This window comes from Rhinichthys klamathensis, unplaced genomic scaffold (assembly GCF_029890125.1).
Source record: "Rhinichthys klamathensis goyatoka isolate OS25496 unplaced genomic scaffold, OSU_Roscu_1.1 h1tg000124l_1, whole genome shotgun sequence".
Classification (NCBI taxonomy): Eukaryota; Metazoa; Chordata; class Actinopteri; order Cypriniformes; family Leuciscidae; genus Rhinichthys; species Rhinichthys klamathensis.
The window spans coordinates 817285-836931 of record NW_026606661.1 but is presented as its reverse complement, the minus strand read 5'-3'; the positions used below and the strand labels follow the sequence as shown (position 1 = coordinate 836931).

Here is a 19647-nt window from a genome sequence, read left to right as displayed (position 1 = left end):
GCATTTAAGGAGCCACTAATGCACACAGATATTATACAGTTTAACCTGCTATGACTGAAATAAACCTCTTTTCAGAAAGAAATGTTGTTGCAAAACATTGACCTCGTGCCATATTTTGACACCGCAGCCCTGACAGATGTCAACAACCACAACAAAAAAATCGGTGGCTATACTAGCAAAACGTCTCGACAGCACAGGTAGTTCATTTAAGCATGGATTCGGACAAATTAATCTTTTCCCAAATACAATGTAGCTGAAAATATCATGTGTGAAGCAGGGGAGGGGTTTCGTTCAGTTAAGAATAGCTATACGCTTTGAGAGGAGACGGGCAACAGTTCGGACAGCAGACCTCACTGTGTCTCCAGCAGACCACATCTCTCCCCACTGTCTCCGTTCACTGCCTTTACTGGAACCGAGCTTGAGGTAAGGTAAGACGACTCGCTTTCATCGGTGCAATGTGTTTATCCAGAGGTAAATGATATGATTAGTACATCTAAATATTTGAAAAAGGCGTCTAACTGATTGGCTATGTTGTATGGTGCGGGAAAACGGGGACGCGCCAAAGCACGCCAGGCGTCTTGTGCATTTTTATTAGTTCTACTGCGAATCACTTACCTGAAGGACACTTATGTGCCTCACGTTATTCTATATCATTAAATATCATTGATTTAAGGATCTTGTGAATTATGAATCATGCATGGCCGAGTTTTTCTTATAAGTTTTGTTCGATATGGCATTCTAAAATAATGTGACAGTGCTGTGCGCGCGTGTATCCGACATGGGATGCGTCACACACGGCGCGTTCTTGCAGCAAGACGGCGCGCAACGTTCACAGGACGGGTTTTTAAAAGTTGAACTGTTTTTACAGTTCTACTGTCTTAAAGGGACAGACCACCCCAAAATTAGATTTCTGTTATCGCTTACTCAATCTCGCGTCGTTCCAAACCAGTATTACTTTAATTGGAACACGCGCAGAATTGCATCCTCATTCTACTCACTTTCACAGTAGCCTATGGTTAAAAACGAATGGTGAACTATATCCTTAATAGGGAAAGGAGATATTCCAAACGGGAATAGCGCGAGACGCGACGCACCTGCCAGACACGTCTGGCTACATGATTAAAAGTAGAGCAGACGGAATGCGTCCTGTGTGAACCCCAATTTCTTATTTTGGAATATAATGTTCTGCTTTATGAGATCAGGTGGGTTGTTTCACCTTGCTATTGACTGTTAGGGTTGCAGTAGTTCCTTGTAAATCTGACCATGCGTAACACATAAGTTTGTGTCTATGTAAACCTAATCTAAGAACATCACAGATGTGTATGATCTTACTTACAAAAGGTTTGTATTCACTGTCCCATTGTGTGAAGTCATCAGTTGATGTATTGTATTGAAAAGTGCTACAACTCTGCATCAGCTTATATTCCTAGGTGAAACGCTTGGGTGTTTTGTATCAAATTAAATAAGATAACCTACTGATTCGAATGATATGTTATCTATAAATGTGATAAAAAAAAAATTAAGCCAGATGTGATTTTATGATTCTAAAACTTACCCTTCATAGAGCACTTCCTGGCCTCCCTTAAAATTTAGATCCGAATACTTCTGTGAGAATAGAGATTCCCAGGAGTATAAATACCAGAAGCTGAATAAATAATGAATAGGACAAGGGAGTGTGCGCACTTGCTTTTTCTGTATGTCTGATGTCATTCTGTATGGTAGATTATTGAAGTACAGCAGCTTCCCTTGCCATGTCTCCAGATGGTGTTGAGTGTATAACCTTCTGCTAACATCTGCTAATAAAGCAACTTTCCAGAGAGATAACTCTTAACGTATCAGCCTCCCCCTTCCAACACACACGCTTACCAAAGCTGTGATTTTAAACTGAGCATGCACTACACTGGCTTCCTTCTGTTGACTATTAGTATTGATATAGTGAACTGATCCTTAATGCCAACAAAGTACGACTCTATAGTCATGCATAAGACATGCTTGAAAATATACAGTGAAATCATGATGCTCTGAAAATCTAACACCTATTCCAAGGTTTATACTGTATTCATATTACAGTAACGGTAAACTTTTTAAAATTAAAATGAATGTTTTTTTTTATTTTACTGTCTTTTTATGGCATGGTAAACTTGTAAAATACGAGAAGTTAAAAACAAATTGTAATTTCCGATCATTATTACAGTACATATATTATATATTAATATTATTACATATTACAGTACAGTGATTTCTGAGGTGATGAATATACATTTCTCTAGTTATGCTCAGTCCTAAAGGCCTGTTCACACCAAGGACAATATCTACAACAATAACTTTGACTATAAAGTAAAATAATAATCTTATCTTCCTATATGAGAATAGCAAAGTCCACACCACAACTAACAAAAACAACAGAGGAACGATATCTTTAGTTTGGAGTCACTTTCAGAACAATTGTTTTTTTCCAGCAGATGAATGATAAACATAATCAAAATCAAAATAACATTAAAAACATTCAGTCAAACAGAACCTCCCAACATTAAAGAGCTGGAGCATTTAAAGCGACAGAAGACACAACTAAATAGTTTTATAATGAAGCAAAGTAGTTTTGGATGGCTAATATCTTTCTTATTTATTTAGCGCTTCTCTGATGATGCATTTAGAAATTTTTAATGTCTATTTCATGCAAAAGTAAATTACAACAGGTAGTCAAAAAGCCTGCCAGTGTGGACGCACTTCACTGTGATTTTTGCTCGCTTTTGTCCTCTGGATAAATTTGATTTGAGGCTTTTTTTTTGTGAGCTCCATATTCTCACTATATCATACCATATGAACCATAAAAGCCTGATGTATCAAAAATAACAAACATATATTTATTTATTTTATATTTTGTCTTAAGGTTAAATAAACTGTTCCATTAAAAAAAAGTATTTATAGATTATTAGATTATTAAAATTATTCGATCCAGCATGTGTGTAGACGTGGACCCAGATATGCATGTTATGTGACATTTAGCAAGCATTTCCCATGGCCGCTGATATGATATGCTTAAAGAGGACGTTTGAAGGTAGTTGAAAGGGCATTTGGCTAGTTTTGCAGGAGATGTGCTTCTGCTGGCTCAAAAGCCAAAATATTCAAATACACCTCTGAAAAGACAATTTATTATTACTTGGTAAACAAGCTCAACATGATGATGAAAGACCTTAATACGAAGCACTTTCTTCAAAGAAAGGCATTTCTATTTCTGCTGGAACAAAGATTGGCACTCTCCAAAGTGTTTCCCAAGGTGAGTTTTGAAGAGGGAAATGCTTTAATTGGTTCATGTTGAGACAAATCGTTTTTCCAGTAGAGTTATGGAGAAGGTGCCAGACATGTGGTGTCCACACCTTGGTTTGATTTGTTTTGAACCTGTAATTTGCTTTTCTCAGCAACTTTTTTTTTGGGCCCCCACACACACACACACACTCTCCCGTTCAGTCACATGCTCCGATTTAATGCTTCTTGGCAGTATGCGCAAGGTTCATGAATAAATCAAAGCCCTCACTGTCAATGCTTAGAGCAAGAGGGAATGGAATTATCATGTTCCGTACAGTTTTCATCCGAAAAGTACTTTCATCATTCTCCTCTTCCCTCCTTGCTAAAAATATTGCGAGCGGTTAATGCCACAGTACGTTAGAGAAACATAGCTTATTGGCAGCTTTATAAATATTAACCCGCGTCATATTTTTTATTCATCCAAATAATAGTATTCGTTATCCATTAATAATCCAGGCCTTACGGTGAACCGAACACTAACAGCAACTTTTTTGAGATGTCACACAATTGTCGATTCGAATTGTCCTCTGCCAGTGGTATTTTCAACTGTACATCCTTTGAGATTACTGTGGTATCATCCTTTCTGAAAAGGAAGGTTTGATTTATGGTCTTGAGGAAGAGAAGGAACTGGATAAAGGCTTGCCATTGTTCTTCCTAAACAATAGTACTACAATAGGACAGGTTTTACATTGCATTTTTAATGGTTGCAAAATCTTCCCTGATATCTGGGAGTATAATGCAGAAAAAAACGATTTAATTGGAATTGTCGTGCGTAGAAATAGTCTAGTAAACTAGCATGGCACCAGTGAAGTATGGGGAAAGAACCATGGCACCATAATCAAGTTTATATCTGTGGGCTCGAGTGGATTTACTGTTCTAAAATGCTTTTGAGGTCTTGCAACAGATTTGGTTTTGAATTTATCACCATATTCGCCATAATTTTGGTTTTGTATGGCCATTAAAGTCGGAAGATCTTGTAACTCCTCACACACAATGGCCTCTCTTGCTTCAGGGGTCCATAAGTAAAGTTCAAGTTGAAGGATATACCCACAGAATGGTTCTAAGATTTGCATGCAAATTTCTCCCTCAAGCCTAATGATTTCGCTCTAACAACTATTCAGAGGCTTGCGAGGCTCATTTCAACCTTTAAAGAGTTTACCGGCTCATTTTTGGGATGCGTAGCCGGCAGTGACAGCCGGAAGTGTGCCTTTGGAATTTTTTTAAGAAAGACTTTCTTAATTATTTGTAGTGCAAATAATGTATGTTAAGAGGATTATAAAGTTTCCTGTTTAATTAACATTGCATTATGAGTAGAAACAAAGTTAAGTTGCAAACTTTGTTTATTTTTGTTATTAAACTTGGCAAATGGAAAAAAGTCATGTTGCATACAAATATACTTGAAAAATGTTAAGAAATGAATATACTGCATTTGTTTTATTGCTTTTAAGGAAATATTTTTTTTAGCAATCAATCTGAAAGCTTCTGTCCGGAAGCAGATTCTATGGTATTTTTTGTTTGTTGGGAATGGCTGTTGGCTAAACAGTTGACTCGCATCCATGGTGTTTTATGTGATACAGCAGTATGAATCACTCTGCATCTTTATTAAACATTCAAGTTCAACAACATGGACTCATACATGTTTCAGTCCTCCATTTCTAGTGAATTTACTGGAGCACGACAACTGTTACTGAAATGTCCTTTGTGGCTGGGTTTTCTCTGACCCTTTTTAAACTTTATGCATGTTTTAGATGTATAACAAACAAAGGCCATTCATAATGTAATCCCATCAGAGTGTGCTTGTCACAAACTGCATGACACTGATTTGTATTGTTCTGTTTGTGTTAAGAGTTCTGACAAGTTTGATCTAAAGCATTCACAAAGCACAATCCCCATGTCCCTCTCCAATGTACAAAAATCAAGAATGTGCCAGTCAAAATGTCATGCCAGTCAAAACGACTCATCGAGCTTAGCCACGTTTCAGGGGATCGGAATGGATGTGTGTAGTAGACCTGCGTGCTATTTTTATGAGTAGGTTAATTCGCCCAACCTTTTTGTAATGCAGTCATCTTCAGCACAGGTATTAACATCACATTAACTCTGAATGAAATTTCTGAGCTTCACTCCACTGCGGAGCGACAGGGATGTAATTGAGAAAAATCCCACAGGAAACGGTTGGAAAACTGCTAGTCTCGTATTAACTTTTTTCATCTCTTGCCGCAAATAGCTTAATGTACCATTGCAAAAGGGAGGCTTCATTCATTTCAGAGATTCCCCCATGTTACCACTCGGCTCCAAATGTCCAAATCAATCAGCGTGGTGTGTGATGAAGACACTGAGCCTCTATTTGACATACTTTATCGAGATAGAATCCATATCCGTAGAGGTAAATTCCACCATCATCATGGCTTGAATTACAGAATCCATTCTGCAAAGTAGACTGGTGCTAGTCTGGTCATGATTTGCTTTACTGGTACTTTTTTCTTTTCTTCACTGATGAAGTAGCCATTAGGGATGAGCAAACCATGTTTTCAAAATCGATTAGCCAGTGGGTTGCCTTGTCCACACTAATATGTTTTCGTTTAAAAACTCTCCTTTTTCTCTCCATTTTGGCCTTTCGTCCACACTGAAACAGTGTTTTTGTCCTGCGAAAACAAAGTTTTTTGAAAAGTGGATAAATTTGAAAATGCAGTTTTTGCGTTTTAGTGTGGATTGTGAAAATAAAGGTATATTATGAAACCGATGATGCATGTTTAATCATGTGACGCATATTATTCTATGTTTACAGCGATATTGTGCCTGTTATGTGCTATTCACTATTACGATTCTTCATACTCCCTCCCAACCATTCTTTCACTATCTGAGCCTGATGAATCTTGACATTTTCACCCTGGAATATGGCCATTATGTGTCTTCCTACGTGGTTGTTTAAGAAATGAAAAACACACTCAATTAGGGTTAGAAGAACTGTTGCCAAACGTATAGCATTCTTTTTGGCCAGGCAGTGTATACACACACGCACACACACACACACAATGTAAGATTGCAATGAAAAAGAAATGCATTATATTCCATCACCAGTGAATATGCTTAACTTTGTCTTTGCTTGGCTTATTACAGTTACTGCATTCAGCAAAAAAGCTGTGAACTTGATACTTGAGCCGGTTAAATAATGTGATTGAATGGAATGGTATAGACTCAATCTGATGATGCTCAACAGTGAGTGTATTCATTCTAATTATATGACTGTGACTGCTTGTTTTTTTTTTTTTTTAAACCCAAGTTGCAAATAAATGAAACATTACACATGAGCTTGAACAAACAGAATGCATTAGAGACACCCGTAAAGTAGGCTAAGCATTCTCGGGCTGTCTATAAGAATTGGCGGTTACACTTTAAATTAGGGTCCAATTCTCACCATTAACTAATTGCTTATTAGCATGCATATTATTGCTGTTTATTAGTAGGCCTACTTATAAAGCACATATTAATGCCCTATTCTGCATGACCTTATTCTACATCCCTTAATCCTACCCAATACCTAAACTTAACAACTACCTTACTAACTTAATAAGCAGTAATTATTTAGGAGTGTATTGAGGCAAAATACATAGTTAATAATAGTTAGTTAATAGTGAGATCTAAAGTGTGACCGAATTGGCTTCTTTTCTTTTTCCTTGTATTTTTATTCTTTTTAAATCGTCGTCTTCTGTCCACATATGGTTAGCACTGTTGCTGTTGGTTTGCTGGGGTAAGATGTACCTCATAAGCTAAAAATAGAGTAATGTGGTTTACACAACACCGTTTTCAACTAAAAACGTACAACTTTTTATGCGTTTTGGTCGTTCATTTACACGACAACAGCATTTTGGGTGCCTGAAAACCGCAAACTTTTGACCATTTTAAGCATATCGTTGTCGTGTAAACGTACCCTTAAAGTCAAAGCTGTTATTTTGTGTAGCAATGTGTGTATTAGATGTATCTGCTTTGCACATTTATTTATATATATAAAAATCAAATAGCTGAAAGCCCTTAAAAAGCAAAATCTGGCTTTCTAACTCAAACCTGGACGTAAACTGAAGCTTTTAGGATTTTGAAAAATAAAATAAAAAATGTAAAAGTGACCAATGAATGAGAAAAAGAGAAATAGTTCATCATATTAATATCTACTATTTAACTTTCCAATGACATGTTTTGCGAAAATTATTATTATTATTATTATTATTTTTTTTTTTTTGGAACCATCAAGCAAACCACTCAAAAGCTTGGGACACCAAACGTTAGAGGGCCTCCTGTTGGCCACAAGTGATTGAATGAATGTCTCTGTGTTCTGCACATCTTTCTTACTTAGCCAGCTAATCAGGGCTTACAATAAATCATGTCACAAATCCCATGGCGGTTTACAGTCTACGGTTACCATATGACAAACAGAAAATACAGCGGAATTGGTTAATTTATTAAGTGAATTGGTTAATTTGAATCCATCTTCCGTCTTTTTGAAAGACGATGCAAATTAGCACTTATAGCGATGGACCGCACTTATGGATCAATATCCACAGCCATTAAAGAGCCCACAAGAAATGAACTGGACGCTTCCCTGTGTACTTACATCAAAACTTTTGCTTGTGGCATCTGATAATGAGATATCAACAGGAAGCTATCAAATTGACTTTTGCATGATATATTACAATTACATCATGTTAATTGGATGCTAAAATCTGATCAGTCCTGCCTGTTTAGTAGTGAAAAAAATATTAGATGATCAACTCAAATTTGGTTAGCATACAACATCTCAATCGATAGCTTTGGAAAAAGTCCTGAAACGCATGTTAGAGAGATTTAAAGAGTCACTCTCATGATTAAAGCTGCACACTAAATAGATTTCTAATGAGCCGTTTCTCTGATAGACTGCTTACATCTGCAATAAACTGATGCCTGTCCCTCTTAGTGCTAATCATTCAATCAGTGAATTTGCACACTGAAACGCAGTAAGAGAGGATGGAGATGTGTGTGTGTGTGTGTGTGTGTGTGTGTGTGTGTGTAAGGAGGATTGTTGAGACTATTAGTGTCGCAGCAATGGTCTTAGGGTGCTATTTTAACTTGCCAGCTGAAAAGGAAACGGAGGACAATGCTTTGGACATGCTGTTTGTGTTGTCTTAGCTCCAGATTCACTAAAAGAATTGTGCAAACCATGTTGCAAACACAGCCAAAAATGTAAAGCTCAAATCCAATTTGTTTATGCTGCGATTTAGAAAATGGGGTTTGAAGGGGGACTGTACAGTATCAATCTTTATACAAGGCTTTGTAACAATGAAATATCGATTTGAGTTGGAAAACGGTAATTTTTCAGAAATATTTGCCACTGAATGGCACGATTGACCAGTCAGAATCAATGACTCCAGAGAACCCTTTTAAAAGTCCAGTTATATTGTTGTTCTTCAACATTTAGTTTAGTTATGATCATTTAAAAATGTTATTTATTTCATGCTTTTCATATGTAGGAATTGTACAAGGTTAATTACACACAAAAGAACCAAATAGCTCTGAAATGTGAGAATAAAGTCAAATCTAAGGACATCATTTATAATAAATATCTATAATAAGCCTAATTTACATACACAATAAGTGTGTTTATGCTAGAAGGAATAACAGTGATCAGGTTGGTTAGACCGGTACATTCTCAACACAATAGTGTTGCAACTTGTTATTGAAGTAAGGCTACATCTCATATGCCATATGGTCTTTGACATTGTCTCAAGCCTATCTCTCGCTGTCGCCTGTGTGTTCCATTCATCTGCACCCTCTTGTTCTATCGTCAAAACGTCTCCACTCTTTATTTTCCAAAGCAACACAATGTTCTACCGAAGTGAAAAATAACTCATGACATCTGTGATTATTCCAAACCTCTAAACTGTCTTTTTCTATTACACTTGCATTGGCGTGATTGATTTAACTTTATCTTCAGGGCCACAACGTGTCTTCGTTTTCTACGCAGTCGGCTTGTTTATGTTTGTAGCGGTTTGAGAAAGCCTTTTTCTCTCTCTGCACTGGAATGGATTCATAATGTGGCCAAAAAGCATGACAGGCTTGGCTTTGTGAAAAGAAAAGGCTTTTCTTTCTCTTTCTGTTGCTGCCAGCACTTCTGGTTCAAGACCCTTGTAGTAGCCTTCATTCCTCTGATTTATGCATTTTGGTTTCATTGAGGTGTAATGAAAAAAAGATCAACGCAAAGGCTTTGAAAGCTTGCAAAAATTGTTCTTCGATAGAAACAGGCATATCTTTGGCAATGCTTTGGGTTAGTAGAAAGTGTCCTGTAAACACGGGTAATTCTAAGGATCTACCGTCCTGCCATCTGCACCTTCACGTACATAAATCACAATCTGATCTTTTTTTTGCTTAAGAGATAGTGGCCGTAATGCAGTCCCCAGCTGGTATTGAACCAGAACACAATGTTCTTGGCAAGGGAATCCTGATTTCCCAACATGGACCTACGATTGCAGTCCATAAATCATTTGGAGCGCCTCGTTGGAAGTGCCTCCTCCCTTTATTGGACACATTGGTTATTGTACACCAACTTTGTCATTGGTATTGTCCCTGAGAGAAGTTGCTACTGCTTGTGGCGTTGCCTGAATATGTTCAACTATATTAAAGTTCTCTGAACCTGGTAGTATGCTATTCGTCTTAACGTGCTTATGCTTATTTGTCTTAGCATTGCACATATTGACTCGTAACGCCGGAAAAAACAAGAGTTACGTCCGGCCAACCTCTGGAGATCATTTAGATTTGGCTCTCAAGAATCTTAATAACTGGCTTCTGGGTTGAGATCTTCTAGATCCCTGGTGAGATCCACGATCTACTCCAGTAATAAAATCTGGAAAAAGTTGCTGGATCCAGGATGGATTGTCCGTGAGCACAAGGTCTTGGAGACAATGGGTTCCACTGGGGTGTAGAGATGATGGCTCATTTTCAGCATGGTTTCACAGAGTAGATGCTCATTATTTTGTGCTTGAAAGAATCTCACAGATAGAGACTCGTTCTCAGGTTTAATGTGGATGTACTAAAGGACGAGTCTTGTACGAGATTCCCACGGGATAATTTTCATGGGTGAGTGGGAGTTTTTGAGAGCAGGCTACAATCTACCTTTATATGGAATGCGGCCCAATGTTTGCCAATTAGACCATAATCTACCCGTGTGAGAGGGAGAAAATTATTAAAGGAGAAATTAAAGTGGGGACGGGCCAGTGTAGAAACTGAGGGCTGAGGCGACAACACCACGAGTGCACTGATAACTAGAGTGAAGATATCTCTAATAATAATGACAGTTGAAAGTGAGATTCTCTTCACTAATGAAACACTTACTTTTACCACTCTTCCGTTGTTAGTTTTATTCTTGACCACATTTCAGATTACTGTGCAATCATTCCAGTTCTCAGATGGCCATAAACAGGTAGTTGGGACTTAAAATGGTGCTGGCAAATTTGAAAGAACCATAATTTCAGCCATAGCAGAAACGTAATGTTATTGTCCGAATTTCTACTCATCACATTTCCATTTGCAGACTCGACAGTTTTGAATCAGTCACTGAGGTAAATTGTTTATCTGGCAGAGTGTCACTTGAATGTTTAACTGGCCATTTTAGTCATGTGTTATGGCTGCTATTGGATTTGATATTAAAATTGATGGTGATGAAGAAAGAGGACACTTTAAAAAATATTCATAATTGCATAAAGGGTTAAATTATCTAAATCCTAAAATAGAAAATCTAAAATTGACTTCTGATTACATAAAAATAAATTATAATCACTAAAATTGATATGGTGCTGGTAATATTGTGAATCGCTGTTTAGCACTATGAAATATGAACTGCAAATATTTATTTTCTTAATTTTTTTTTTGTTAAATTATCTAAAAATCCTTAAGCATTTGCTTAAGATTTAGAAGCCAAGGTTTTCTAAACTGAACTCCTTAGATGTAAGATATTTACTTGAAGTACCCCCTGAGATAATAATAATAATTAATATAATTAATAATTTGATAATTATAATAAATAACAATTTTATTTGACACTACAAGTAACAATTATATTATTTATGTCTCAAATTCTTTACTTTCAAACCCTCAAGATTTAAATATTCCAAATCCTCATGCTTTTATTTTGGCAAACAACTGATCTTGTGTTTTTGTGCGGTTCGTAAGAAAAAAATCAGGCACTGGTAAAACATATATTATTCTATAAAATAGTTTGTCACAATACACAGAAATGAGTGGTTGTCAATAGAAAAACTTGTTCTTCTGCCAGAATGTGTATTTCTGCCATCTACCAGCAGTGGCTAGCTGCTTTTTATAGAGCTGTGACCTGTTTCAATAGGAAATATGTCAATATAGGAAAGAAAAGTCTTGGGGTGTACAGACAGACTGCTGGAAGCTGCTGCACTTTTGCTTTTTTAGGATTGTGTTCTCAGCTTGAATACCAAGCTTTGAGTGAATCGTTGCAGGACTGTTAGAGACCACTATTAAATATTACAATATATTCTTAATTTTCACCTTTTTTTTTTACCAGTTTGAAAGTAACTGTGAACAGCTAATGATAGCTTGAGGGACTTTAGCTGTGAGCTTAGCCTGCTCTAGATTTAACAGTACCCTGCTGCTTTTATAAGAGCAGTTACTTGGATTTATTAGCACGAATGTATATTTTGCACTATATGTGTCTGCACATTTTGCATGTTTAAATATGCATTATGTGATTCACAAAGTGCTTAAAATGCTTACGAGCTTACATCGACCCTTCATCTATTGCTTCCTTGTGGGCTGTTACTGACAACAAGATAATTGAGGTTTTTAGCATGGGCTAAACCCCACCACCATTAATGGAGCAGAAATAAAAATGCTGTTTCAATTATATAATTGTCTGCCAACAATAATCCTTCCTCTCTGCTAGAGTAAATGAGTCTCATATAATGTTGATTTTAGACCTCATCTAATTCTAAGCAGTAAAATCTCATTCATCTTTTGTTGGTGTAAAACAGCAAGAGGATATGAATTATAAATACTGTCTCGGCTTGAGCGAGTGCAATTTCGTCTACACACATATCAGTCCCATGTGCCCCAAACAAATATGCTTGTCACTTTGCATAATGTATAAGTTACAGGGCAGACTGGTTGTGTCTGTTAATGTAATGAGGAGGGTTACCTGAGCTCCCTCCTGCTAGCAGTGCAAAATATGATGGTGGAAACTCAATCTCGTTGTTTGAGAATAGCAGGGTTGATTAGATTTCGGTTTATTGTCCAGAACCAGATGATTTCAAGGACTAATTTTAAACCTTTGAAAGTGAAGTGCTTGTGGTTTTCACTCAGCACTGTGCTGGTTATGTGTTTCTGAGGACACTGGTTTGTCACCGGTACGTGTGGTGGTTGGAAAGCACGATGAAGCCGGAGAATAGGAATAAACAGGATTTAATCGAGAACTCACTTTAACACAGTATAACATTAACGCACCATACACAAACGAGAACCGACCAGGAATGAGGGAGAACACAGGGTAAAAATACACAGAGAACAGAATAGGGAAACAAGGCACAGCTGGGGCAACTCAACACAGGTGAATAAACTGAACACTAACGAGGAGCGGGAAAACTGAACCAAATACACAATGACGGGGGAAAACTCAGGAAAACAGATACAGGACAGACATAACTATAACATTACACCCCTCCTCGAAAAGGCGTGTCCCCACGCCGTATAAACATCAAATAGGGGCGGGAGGGTGGGCGCCCTGGAGGCTGACGAGGGCGTGGCTTTCCCGGAACAGTAAGCCTCCAGGGCGGAGCAGGTTGTGCAGCTGGCCAGGGTGGAGAAGCCCCTTCCGGTGGCCAGGGTGGAGACGCCCCTTCAGGTGGCCAGGGTGACGCCCCTTCAGGTGGCCAGGGTGGAGACACCCTTTGGGTGGCCATGGCGGAGACGCCCCTTCGGGTGGCCATGGCTGAGACCTATTTCTTGGGGAGTGACAGGCTCAGGAACGTGCTCAGGGACCGGGACAGGCTCGGGGCTGGACGGGACCAGCGGAGAAGGCTCTGCAGGGCTGACTTGAAGCTCAGGCTCGTCAGGGCTGACAGGAAGCTCAGGCTCGTCAGGGCTGACAGGAAGCTCAGGCTCGTCAGGGCTGACAGGAAGCTCAGGCTGAACAGGGATGACGTGAAGAAACCCTGGCTCAGTGTCAAAGTCTATAAGCCAGTCTTTAAACTCCACTAAAATTCCCACTGGCACGGCGGGCTTGACGTGATGCGCAGGCTCGGCAGCCGTGACGTGAAGCTCTGGCTCGGCAGGCGTGACGTGAAGCTCTGGCTCGGCAGGCGTGACGTGAAGCTCTGGCTCGGCAGGCGTAACGTGAAGCGCTGGCTCGGCAGGCGTAACGCGAAGCTCTGGCTCGGTAGGCGTGGTGGAGATGGCTGGAGATGGTGGTTGAGTGGCGATGTCATCTACCTCACCTACGGTGAAGGGTGAGCCACTCAACCACAGCACATGATCCAGGTACTGGGCAAATGATTCTGGGAATGCCGCCACTGGAGTTTGATGATAAAGGGTATCATCTAACCCAAACCAAAAGACGGTCTTTTGGACCTCTTCTGCCCAGCTTACCCCTTCGGAGAGCTCCAGGAATTCGGCAACATACTCCTCGATGTGCCGTCCGTCCTGGAAACAGATCAGCTTCGAGTTGTTGGAGTTGGAAGGGCTGAGGAAAATACCCATCTTGTTACTTTCTTGTGGGTCCGTCTGCAGACCCACAAGAAAGTCACCTTCTTTCTTTTAAGGTCGGTTCTTCTGTTACCGGTACGTGTGGTGGTTGGAAAGCACGATGAAGCCGGAGAATAGGAATAAACAGGATTTAATCAAGAACACTCACTTTAACACAGTATACAGTAACATTAACGCACCATACACAAACGAGAACCGACCAGGAATGAGGGAGAACACAGGGTAAAAATACACAGAGAACAGAATAGGGAAACAAGGCACAGCTGGGGCAAATCAACTCAACACAGGTGAATAAACTGAACACTAACGAGAAGCGGGAAACCTGGGAACAGGACTGAACCAAATACACAATGACGGGGGAAAACTCAGGAAAACAGATATAGGACAGACATAACTATAACAATATTGTGGCTGATTAACTTTAAATTAAGTCTTCAGAGTTGTTGTAGATTCTTAGCGTTATTTGCATTATTCTTGTAATTAGCTTAGAAAATGTGACAACAAAGTCACAGCATGTGTCCAGAGATATTAGAGAGAAGGTGGACAACTTAAAAGTTTTGGATTTTTTTAAAAATATTTTTTGAAAGAAATTAATACAGCAAGGATGCATTAAATTCATGAAAAGTGAAAGTACATTGTTACAGGGGCGGATCTACCGGGGTGGCATAGGGTGGCAAATGCCACCCTAAAAGAAAGCCTTGCCACCCCTGCTGCCACCCCAGTTGGCAGCTACGAATTAAAAGTTATGGCCAATTTGACAATTTACGAACGCGAATCTCCAATGTCCGACTGCAGTGAATTCGCTCCGTGCATAATATGACGACCGTTGACGTTCGTACTTTATTGTGTGGGCAAATACTTCCGGCGAAAACTTCCGGTGATCTGACCGCGAGAGCGGGAGACAGCGAGAGCAAGAGACAACAGCGACCGAGTTCCATTACCAGAGAGATAAGTTTTCAACCCGACCAAATTTTTAAATGCATATATCATTTTCAGTGTATTTCACCTGTGCGTTTCTATGCTTTATACTACTGCATTTATTTTGTGCAAGTGAGATGAATAAAGAACATCTGTTTCATATATCATTATCTGTCTGGTGTTTATAAGCAGTAGCCTACAGTATTTTACTACGTGTAAAATATACACAAACTTAGCTATATTAAGTTGTTTGTGTACAGTTAAAAATATAAATGTAAAATATGTGATAATAATATTGATCGAGCAATTGATGTAAGTAAGTAAAAATACATGCGCAGAATTAAGAAAATATTATTTAATATTTATGGAGATAAATTTTAGCCTATCATAAAGCAAACGTGTGAATGTTCACAGGGTATTTTATTTAACAACTCTAATCGTAGTTGTAACTCTATATTTACAGTAGGCATAATTGTCATTGCGTATGTATGCAGCATGAGTCCAGTACAATCTTCTGTTCGTAAACAGTTGTATTTCATTCATTAACCTGACTAACGTTATGCATCCGTGCATTTAATTGCCATTGGCTCGTGTGATAGTAATATGGATCTTAGTAGTATTTAAATGATATAATTGATTCTATAAATTGATTCTTGTTGGGTGCTCAACAAAATAATATATAAAAAAGGGAAAAAAGGTCGGCACACCTTGGCTCCAAAAGCTAAACGCACCCCTGGCTTTATACTCACACAGGGCTGGACTGGCCATAATATTATAACTATTATTATATAGTAGTGTAATGTAGACAGACACTATATCACAACTAAAAAGAGTTTTGAGTTTTTCTTTGTTCAATTTGCACACTGAATATGGGTTGGAGCTCTTTATTTTGAACTCTCAAAGTGCACCAGATTGATGAATTTAACATTAAAAAGCACAAAATTTTCTTACGGGGGAGCATGCCCCCGAACCCCCCTAGAGGGACAGAGGTGCACTCTGCACTCACCATAGATTTCCCAAAATCCTATGGGAAAAACCGGTATGCAGCTTATAGCTTCTTGGGAGTTAACTGTGGAGTATAGTTCAACTTAGTATAGTTCAAACCCCCCCCCCCACAAAACAGATACAAATAATGCCCTTTTGTAGTGTGTATACATACGATTTCTCATCAAACTGTGTTAACTGTGATTAAATTCAGTATATATACGTCTGCCATGTTGCCACCCCTCAAAAATTCCTGCCCCCCTCTTGCCACCCCATAAATATTTTTATAGTTCCGCCCCTGCATTGTTACAACAACAAAAATAGTGTAAAAGAAGCAATCTCTCTGGTTTAACCATGTAAATCTGGTGCAAACTTGTGTGAATTGTTTTTTTTTCTTCACACAGTTAAGGTAGTGAATGTAAGTCTGAATGAGTCTAAGAGCTGACCTTGCTGCTCAGATGCAGCCAGATGGTTAAGTGCAGTAAACACAGAGAGGGTCAGAGCACACAGAGTCCTCTGCCACATGGTGCAGTCAACACAGCGGGACTGCACGGATCAAGGCACGCGCAGGTCTCTAATGCAGATGGTAATTCGTGTGGAAATCCACATCAGAGTTGAAGTTAAATACTGTCTGATCTGCCTGGCTTTGACAGGTGTTGAAGATTTGCAAACATTCGGTTTGTGCACCAATCAGGACTGAATTGGGAATGCCGATTCATGAATTTGAATTGAGGCAGCAAACAGGATGCAGAATACTATTTTGAAAATGAATTTAAAGAATTAAAATTAAGTGCAATTCAAAAGAAATTAATTTCAATCGTGACAACTCTCGGAGTAGTTTTGGAATGTTAATGAATATGGCAATGTTAATGTATTTGGTCTTGGCAGAGTAGGTCTGCTATGATGCTGCAGGGCAAGTATGGACTGCCATTAGATACACAGAAAATCTGCTGTGAGCAATATGCTGCTCTAGACAGGTGGAACTAGGGGAGGTGGAGGTTTCAGAAAAACTCTGATCTTGCGCTACAGGACTAACCTGAAGTAAACCCTGACGCAGACTATTTGAATTTTGATCAAGCATTTTCATTGGCCAATCTGCTTGCCATGTGGTAATGGTCTGATTGCTTGTAGATTGCATGTAAATGAATTATCAGTCTGCACCATCTAGTTTCATGGCTTAACTATTTTATTTCTGTGCGTGTAACTTTTAATAATGCATTTCTTATTTCAGTATGAATTACTCAAACGTAATGTAATACACACATATGGGGTATGTACAGAAACATTAGTTATGATATATAAGATGTTTTGGATTAAGTTAATGTATATGATATATTAAATTTAACAGAACTCAATATATACTGTATGTTTTTCCTTTATTTGACCAGGTTAGTCCCTTTTACCCAAACGGCAGCATAAAACACACCTAAACATAAAACAATATAACTAATATTAAAACACTGACATTGGCCAACTTTTATTTTGTAAAAAGTATTTTACTTGTGTAAAGGCACCAGAGTTTATTATAGAGTCTTTTGAAGTGTGTTTGAAGAAAAGGCAGTGGATGCAAACACCTTCCTTCAAAACTGCCAGTGCATTTTGTGTACACCTCCCCAAATGCAAATTAAGTTTACCAGGAGGTGTTTAGAGTTCCTATTATAGCATTTATTTTCATGACTAGTTTCAGGACTACATTGACAACTGAACTGTACTACAGTCTGGTGAAAATATAATTCCGTGGAGCACATGCAGTGGGATTTTCAAGCTACCTGACAAAAAACAGTTCTTTGTCATTTGTCATGACAAAGTGTGAAACACAGCTCATGCACATCCAAAGGTCCCAAGATGTCACACAACAAGAAGTAAAAATAGTTTTGAGCCTGCTTTGGACCTGTTGTGGGAAGAATGATGTTTTGCAGTGTTTTTGATCTCTCTTCACATTTGCATATGCCTGTAGGTATTAATCTGGTTGATGTGGTGATTCTCTTAATGTTGACATTAAATGTACTTTCTTAATACGGAACACGTTCCTGGTCTTTCTATGCACAGTTCTTCAGGGCACATCTTTTCCAAAGATATACGTTTGTATTTCGTCATAACTTCGTCTGCCTCTGAAATGACGTCACTCAGACCCCATAGGCTTTTAGTTCATGAGTTTTTATTGGAGAGAGTGCAGGTAATGAGACATGACACAGGCCAGATTTTATTAGATTTATATACAGTATTGTGAGCATTCGCACTACCTATTGTGCCAAAGCTCTAATAATCTGTCAATGTTTGAAAACGGCATCATTTTTGCAATACTGTTTAATTTGATTCATGATAACTTTAAGTTATTACATTTAATTATTTTTATTTATTTATTTATAATTTTTTTTTTTTTTAAGTCATATTTTTAGACACTGTTTAGGCAAATTTAGTTGCTTGATGTGATTTTATTGATCTGATAGCTATGCAAACATGAAAAGACCAAATGTAAATGCTCTCCACAAAACAACGGTAATCTGATTTCCAGATGTAGTTTGAGTGCATGTTGTGCAGGAATATTAGATTGGATTTGTTCTGTTTTGCAGAGACTCATTAATGTGGTCGAGTCTAAATGGAATGTACATACATAGTAGGAAAGCAGTGTGTAATGTAAAATTGGATGACAAAAATGAAAATATGCCTATTGTGTATGACCATACAATATAACGGCTGGTAATGATATACCTGCTTAGTTAGCTTGACTATCAAGTCTAGAGTCTGCATTGTGTTATTTTGCATCTTTTTCCAGCTATGGCTTTTGTCACATGAATGCCTTCTGCTCCAGCTTTCTCCATTGATCCTCCCATGCTCTCAGTGCCATCTAACACCATCTAACAGAGATGTCGGCTGGCTCTCCCACTGACATGACCTTGAGTGGAGGGATACCACTCTCTTCAAACTGGAGTTGACAGAGCATGGATTTAGAAATGGCATCTCGTCAAATAATCACCATCTCCTGTTGGACAGGTCTTAGCGGGTCCCCGTAAGGACAGTGTCTCATTCACCTAGAGATAACATTTGACTGACATTAGCTTTAACAGGAGCCAAGGCGTCCTCATAAAACCTCCAGCCATGGCAGAAGCAACTGTCCTTCAGCCTTTATCTCGTCCAGTCTTGCTGTGTGTTCTGGAATATATTATAAGACCTGGCTTTACATTTGATGTATTCAAATGAGCATGACATCCCCAGACCAGCTAAACCTCTGCTATCCTCGCTCGGGCTTATCTTCCTATAGGCAGATGAAACCACATTTGAGATTACTTTTTATGCATGGAAAGTTTTGAAACTCATTAATATGGAGAATCTCACATTTGCAGAGTTCTCACTCCATGTTTGAGCAAGTGTTTTTTTTTTAGTTTTTTTTTTACAAATGCATTAGTTCGGACAGTGGTGTACTGCAAGTGACAGCGCTCCTAAAGTAATGAAGTCATGCACAGACGTTCGTATCAGAAATTAAATAATATATATATAGGTTTAAAAAACGTTTATAGTGCAGGTAACGGTGAGTAAATGACAGGATTTAAAAATTTTCTGAAAAAAAAAAGATTTCATTTTTAAAAATGTATTTTTAATAAATATATTTATAAAACACAAGTAAATTATATTTTCTTTCATCTTTTTAGATGTGGTATAAAATATGTGGTATCATGAACATGCAATTAT

General features: G+C 38.3%; 1 protein-coding gene across 3 annotated transcripts in view; it reads left to right on the top strand.

The window, feature by feature from the left end:
* The first annotated feature begins 315 nt into the window (after positions 1-315).
* LOC130089102 (contactin-4) overlaps positions 316-19647 on the top strand; it is a 97395-nt gene continuing 78063 nt past the window's right edge. For 2 of the 3 annotated variants that reach the window (XM_056256200.1, XM_056256202.1), the window contains exon 1: positions 316-423. The gene's annotated coding sequence lies outside the window, so the exon portion shown is untranslated. Of the gene's footprint in view, positions 429-19647 lie in introns of all 3 variants that reach the window. The other variant, XM_056256201.1, reaches the window with a different exon arrangement.